We start from the raw sequence: 7,462 nt of genomic DNA, 5'->3' as shown, positions 1-7,462 counted from the left end.
CTGAAGCTTTTGCAAGTAAGCACACGGCTGGTTGTGGTCCTGTAGAGAAATCAACAATATACAGGTCTCCTCCCCTAAAGCCTTCGAAGACTTTGGAATTGTCAGCTTCCATAACCACAACACAACGGTACTTGCCAAAGACAACAACCATATCAAGATCACAAAGCATTGAGACAAACATAAGGTTGTATCCTAAGGACTCAACAAGCATGACTGTGTCCATGTGTTGATCCTTTGTGATCGCAAGCTTACCTAGACCCAATACCTGACTTTTTTCTTTGTTAGCAAAGATGATAAACTTCAGATGCGATGGAGATAATGGAGCATCCATCAATAGATTCTTGTCACCAGTCATGTGATTTGTAAATCCACTATCGAGGACCCACTCAGTGGCTTTGGGTTGATCATCCTGCAGAAGAATTAGTGCAGCTTACAAACTCATATACTTCATCAGTGAAGAATATGACATCAATTCATCAGATAAATTTCACCAAGCAAAAGAACAGATAAAGCAGTATGAGGGCATGAGAAATGAAAGTTCATTTCTTCATGATTAGCCTGCATCCTTTCAGGCATGCTCAGGTCTCCAGCAAATTCTTCAGACGATTACGTACGTCTGGAGACCTGACCCTGCAGAAGAAATTAGTTCTTTTTCTTCACCACCCACATCTGAAGGGGTGGCAAAGAGTTCATCATTCTGCGAGCTCCATACGAGAAGGATGGCATAGAAGCCAGTACACTTCGTTTCACATAAGAGGGGTTAGAGTAAGCATAAGATTATGCAGAGAAATTCTTCGAGGACATATGGACATAATGATTTGAAGAATAATGCACATATCCATAATCCTTAGATGTTCATATGAGGACTTTGATACTTTTGAGGAATATGATCCATGTGAGGAGTTTGGTCCGTATGAGGACTTGGATCCATATGAAGAATTTTGTCCATATGAGGGATTTGATCTGGGGTTCCTATTCTTCATAGGTGGTGTCATGATGACATTTACCTGAAGATTTTCAAGGCATCTTTTGGGAACCTAGATTTTCATCATAGGGGAGCCGTTTCCTGCAGTTAGTGCCAACATATCTAGCAAATACTTCACCATTCTGATTTTTGAATAGTTTATAGTTGGAGTCAAATGACTCATCATCAGAACGAGGAGATTCACATGCAAATCCAGATAAGTTAGATGGATCAACTGGAGGTCCCTTTGCAGCAACCCATGTAGTTTCGAGGTACTCCTCAGGCTTCCAATATGTACCATCAGCATTGAGTTTCCTCTCAAAGGCAATATCCTCTTTCCTAGGGTTCCTATTGAGGATTTGCTTTTTAAGCACATCACAAAGAGTGTGATGCCCTTTGAGGCTTTTGTACATGCCTGTCATCTACAATTCCTTTAGCCCTGCATCGTCAGTGATACTAGCAATGTCCTCAGATGAGGAATTAGTGATAGTAGAGGCATGTGAAGAATTTGAAACATTAGCAGCTTTTGAACATTCAAATGAAGAATTAGCAGATTCACGTTCAGTGCATTTCAAACATGGAGGAACAAATTCTTCCTAAGAAGCGTTGATTTGTTGAGCAAGTACTGAATCGCGCTCCTGAAGATCTTCATAACTCACTCTTAGCTTCTCAAGGTCTTGCTTTCTTTGAAGAAATTCATAAGAAAGCTTCTCATGATCAGATAAAAGAGTGTTATGTTGATCTTGAAGGGTGTCATACTTAGTATGGAGTCTCTAAAGACTGTCAGCCAAAGCTTTTGACTGATCCATTTCTTCACCCAACATATCATCGCTCTTATTTAGCCTGTAGTAAACTTTTTCCAAAGATCTTTGTTGTTTAGTGGCAAGGGAAGCAAGTTTGACATAGCTGGGTCCAAATTCATCACCAGATTCATCATCACTAGACTCGGATAGGTAGCATTCAGTTACCTCAGCATCTTTTGCCATAAGGCATGATGTAGAAGATGATGATTCTGGTTCGAATGACATCGGTTTGAGAGATTCCTTGAAGTCCTCAAACCAAGGATCATGACATGTTCGATGACCTTCATAGACCTCAGAGAGACGGTCCCATATGAGCTTCGCATGATCGAGATGCATGATATTCCTGAACTGATTTTGAGACAGACAGGAGCAGATGACATCCTTCGCCGTGAGGTTGAGAAGAGTGTACTTGCGAATGTCATCAGCTTCCGCCATCTTGCACAGATCGGTCAGACCAATCTCAGTGACGGTCCATAGCTCGCTGTTCATCACCATGAGGCGCTTCTTCATCATGGCCTTCCACTTGGGATACTCGTGACCGTCAAAGATGGGGCATGTCACTTTCTTCATACATGTGGTCGATATAACTAAATTCCAGGCGGTTAAACCAAAATCACACAGAACAAGGGAGTACCATGCTCTGATACCAATTGAAAGTGCGTTATATCGACTAGAGGGGGGTGAATAGGCGATTTTTATGAAATTCTTCACTGAGGAATTTGCCGACGAGGAAATTCCTTAGCGAAGAACTACTAGCAGCGGAATAAGTACTCAAAAGTAAACATAACAGAATACAAGCATAGTCATCATGATGCAATGAAGACAAGCACAGAGTACAGGAAGCGTAAGCACAGGATAACACAGGATGAAGACAAACAGACCGAAGAAATTGAACTGAGGAAATTGAGAAAGTCTTCAATCAAAGTCTTCAAGCACAGATATGAACAAGCACACAACACAGTTATGAGGAAATGAAAGAGTTGAGGAAATAGAACCAGTAAGCTTGGTGAAGACAATGATTTGGTAGACCAGTTCCAACTGCTATCTCAGTTGTACGTCTGATTGGAGCGGCTGAGTATTTAAACTCGAGGACACACAGTCCCGGACACCCAGTCCTGAACACGCAGCTCAGGACACCCAGTCCTCACCGTATTCTCCTTGAACTAAGGTCACATAGACCTCGTCCAATCACTCGTGGTAAGTCTTCAGGTGACTTCCGAACCTTCACAAACTTGGTCACTCGGCGATCCACAATTCCTCTTGGATGCTCTAGACCATGACGCCTAACCGTCTGGAAGAAGCACAGTCTTCAAAGGTAACAAGCGTCGGATCCACGCAGGATCAATCTCTTCAGTGATGCTCAATCACTTGGGGTTTGTAGGTGTTTGGGTTTTTGGTTTTTCCTCACTTGATGATTTTTGCTCAAAGTCCACGGAGGATGGGTTGCTCTCAAATGACAAGGGTCAGTTTCTCTCGGAGCGGCCAACCAGCTAGTGGTTATAGGGGGTGGCTATTTATAGCCTAGGGAGCAGCCCGACATGATAAGACATAAATGCCCTTAAATGATATGACCGTTAGGTGGATAGATATTTTGGGACAGCTGGCGCATAGCACAGCAATGGTCGGAATTTTGAGTAGCAAAATCCTCAGGGCTATCATGTTCCTCACTGTGTAGGCAATCCGCACTGGCGAATTCCTAACTCCTCAGTCAGAACAAATTCCTCAGTGACCAGAAGAACTTCGTCTCTGTCACTAAAGAATATGACTGAACTGTATGAGATTTCCAATGGCTTCACTCGAAGGGATTGGTAGGTGTAGGATTTTGAGTTGGGCATCACATGGAAATTTTTCGATAGTATTTCCTCGACCCCCTTTAACAGTACAATGTTTCCTATGACTCAAGAAAGGGAAAATGAAACTGCGAAAACAAAAGTCTTCATGCTTCATGTTCCTCGAATGAATACCAAGTCTTCAAGGTCACACCAATTTCTTCACTCTCAAAGTCTTCAGAAAGTCTTCAGAGATTTAAAGTCTTCAGTCGAAGAACTTTATTTTTAGGGGTCGACTTTTTCTGTAAATATCAAACTCCTCATAGACTTATAGACCTATGTACACTCACAAACGCATTAGTCCCTTAACCTATAAGTCTTCAATACACCAAAATCACTAAGGGGCACTAGATGCACTTACAGGGGGGCGTGGTGCCATGGGTTGGAGAGGCGTCATGTGAATCGTGAGATGAAACATGATGGTCGCCGTAGTTGAACTTCCATGGATAAGCTGTCATGTCTACGGACACATGCACTGCATACCGATCACTGGAAGGAGTAGCAGAGAAAGCTATATATGCGGATAAATAGTTCCTTATAGTCAAGCGGACCCACGCTACTACTCTGTTCCAGTGACATCCACACCATCGAAATGGTCCATCTATATCAATATACACCGAGGGGGAATAATTTTTTTACAAGAGAGGAAATAGTTCATCCATCCATAATGCCCTCCTGCTAGTGCAACCTTTTCTTCTTCTTATTCTTCTTCTTCTTGTTGTTGTTCTCATTCTCTATGGGAGACGGCTTCGCAACAAACCCTTTGGACCTTGCAGCTATCTCGAAACTCACACGGGCATCGAGGGCAGCATATTTTATCTGCTCGTACGTCAAGCGATAATTCTCCCATCCAGACGACCTTAATGACACTGTCTCGTCATGCTTCTGAAGATTTGTACCGAGCACAAAGTTTGCTACGTCGAATAGGGATGGTGTCTGTTTATCACAAACTTCTACAGGAATTTTGATCCTGGTTTGTAGGTCAGTGATGCTATTCAAATTAAGGTTGTACGGCTCCAGCTTCCGTTTGTCCCCTTCAATGGCTGCCCCACAGAAGTATACGTCCTCCCGAGACAAGAAATCGTGAAGCTCACCTGGTATGGAGGGCGAGTGTATGATGTGGTACACCAAAACTTCATCTTAAAGGCACAGCTGAAGGACGGCGGCGCGCTGGATCTTCCCAGGGGCACGCTCCGTGTACTCTGCATCGAGATCGATGACCCTCGTCTCTACCTTTTTGAGGGAGATGGATACATTGTTGATCCACTACTGAACAACCCTTGGGTGAACGGTGACGGTGGCAACTATGTGCATCGAGCCTTCGACGAGGACATGTTGGACGCTAAAAACCCGCATCCCGATCTCTATCGCCATTTGGAACCGCTAGAATGGAGGGCTATGGTTTGGAGAATTAGGATTAGATGGCTTGTCTAACTGAAGTAGTAGATGATTATTTAAACAGGTTAAAACAATGTGAACGCAGTGGGGTTTGGATGCAAATGAAGACGAAGGGGAGGTGAAGAAGCCGAGGAGAATAGGTTCCTGATGGAGAACTAAATGGGAGAAGTGGCATGCAGGCAGTTGATTAGACGGCTAGGTAGACTAAACGAAAAGGCTATGCGGGTAGACTGATGAGTCGTACATGTTCGTGTACATGCCCATCCTTCCTGATAGGTGGGACCTATGCAAACAGATAAAAAAATGTGTCGTAGTTTTTTTGAGCGCGTGAGTGGGAGACACAACATTCTCTAGTTAAGGAATAGTCCCTCCGTTTAGGTGAGTATAAGTCACCTTATGAAAATCAGGTTTTCCCAAAACCTTTAGGCGTGGAGCATTAACTTCCTGCTCGATCCCCTCCCAGCCTCGTTAGCCAGCGTTATCTTCCTCTGCTGCCGCATTATACCTTTCCATTTTTCCTCTTCTCAAGTGTGGAACGATCTGCATGCCATCCTTGATGCACCAGAACGACCACTGCATGCATCACGGCAGAGCGTTGATTGGGCATGCACGAGAATTTGGTTCTGCTCGCAATATGGATGATACCTGAACGATGAAGTGAACAGGCATGATAGCACGTGAGACCTATTTACGCTATATAATACTGGAGTACTCATGTACCTACTAGTAGTAGTAGTAGTAGTAGTAGTAGTAGTAGTACAACTGTGGTACACTTGATGGTCAAAATACTATTCATCCGGTCCTCACAGTGAAGTGACAACACCCTGCGCCTGACACTAGTCCAGGCGGCGTGTTTGGGTTACCAAAGTCAGCCTCACACTGTGCACAGTGCAGTCTGTCACCGCCGCTGTACAACACATTGGCGCCTCGCCTCGTCTCCCTCTCCGCTCCCATAGAACCACTCCATCTCCATCTCCTTATCCATCTCCATCTCACTGTGCCCCCGTGTACAGTCGCCTCACTAGCCTCCCCCAGTACCACTATTCCCTTGCTAGCCGCTCCAGCACCGACATCCTTCTCCCCCATAAATCAAGCCCGCTTCCAAACTCCACCATGGCCAAACACGAACCGCGCAGCATCCATATGAGTCGCGATTGGAGCAATCTCCCCAGTGACATCCTCGACCTCTGTTGTTCGTGTATGGATATGTTGAGCGCCCTGCGGCTATCTGCATGCTCGAGGGACATGCACACGGCCATCATCGAAGCGAGGCCTAAGCTTTCCAAGACACCCTGCTTGCTGCTATCTGGTCTTGCGAGATTGGCTCACCATGATACGGAGGCGTGCATGATGCCCCTCGACTTCAATCCGATATCCATTAGCCGAAACTTCTTTGCAGGTATGTAGTGGGTCGCTGTACATCATTTCCCTCGACATCGATCCGATCACCATCGCCCGAAACTTCTTGGTAGGTATGTACTGGGTCGGCATGAACTCCCACTGGATGGCTGCCTTCAGAGAAGACGGTAAAAAGTTGTTGCTCGTGAACTTCCAGACCTCCCATGAGATTATCCTTCCTCCGTTGGATTATATAGAGTATTACCATCGCGGTCCAAGTCATCTAGATTACTACGTCAGTTGGATGGACCGTGTTTTGCAGAAGATTGTAATCTGCCAAGTGCCCACACAACATGCGAATTACGCAGACTTCAAGCTAATTGCCTTGTTCGACCGCGGACTCGCCTATCTTTACGCCGGTGCCTTCTTTAGCTGGAGACAACTCGGCTCGCAGTGGATCATCGTCAAAGCTGATACACACTTCTGTGATGCTATTGAACACAATGGCATCATCTGCGCGATCGACAAAGCAGATGGCACCACCTATTGCTGGGACGACGCATGTAAATTGTTTCCTCTCATGTTAATGATGACGCAATGACACTGTTTGAACTTTTTGTGATGATTGGCATATCTCTATTTGAGCAGAATTTGAGTAGAACTATGGCAATGTATTAGAGATGCCGTAAATCAGCTATATTTGGAATGAGTTAATTCATGCGATTGTGACCATGTCATTACAGCCAATTTGTACCCTGAATAATCAAACGGTTAGGAATATATGGATATTATCCTTATTTTACATTAATCTATATACTACTACTAAATATGAGTGTGTATCAATGGCCATGTTAGTTTCCTCATTTTCATGATGTAGAAACATGCACCACACTATTGGTTTCACCTAACCATACATTAGGGAAGTAAATGTGCACATGGAGAACTCTATATTTGGAAGTAGTGAAATCCTGCAATGCTTACCATGTGTACATACCTATATTCGCCCTTCAGCAATCAATGGCTAGAATAATATCCTCACAAAAAAATTTCCCACAGAACACGAGTATATAACAATGCATGGTCTGTTAGTTACCTTGAAGAATTTGTTTGTGAGGACATAACATGATTAC

The sequence above is a fragment of the Triticum urartu genome, chromosome 5 (assembly GCF_003073215.2).
Source record: "Triticum urartu cultivar G1812 chromosome 5, Tu2.1, whole genome shotgun sequence".
NCBI classification, from domain to species: domain Eukaryota; kingdom Viridiplantae; phylum Streptophyta; class Magnoliopsida; order Poales; family Poaceae; genus Triticum; species Triticum urartu.
Note: the sequence above shows the minus strand (reverse complement) of the source record.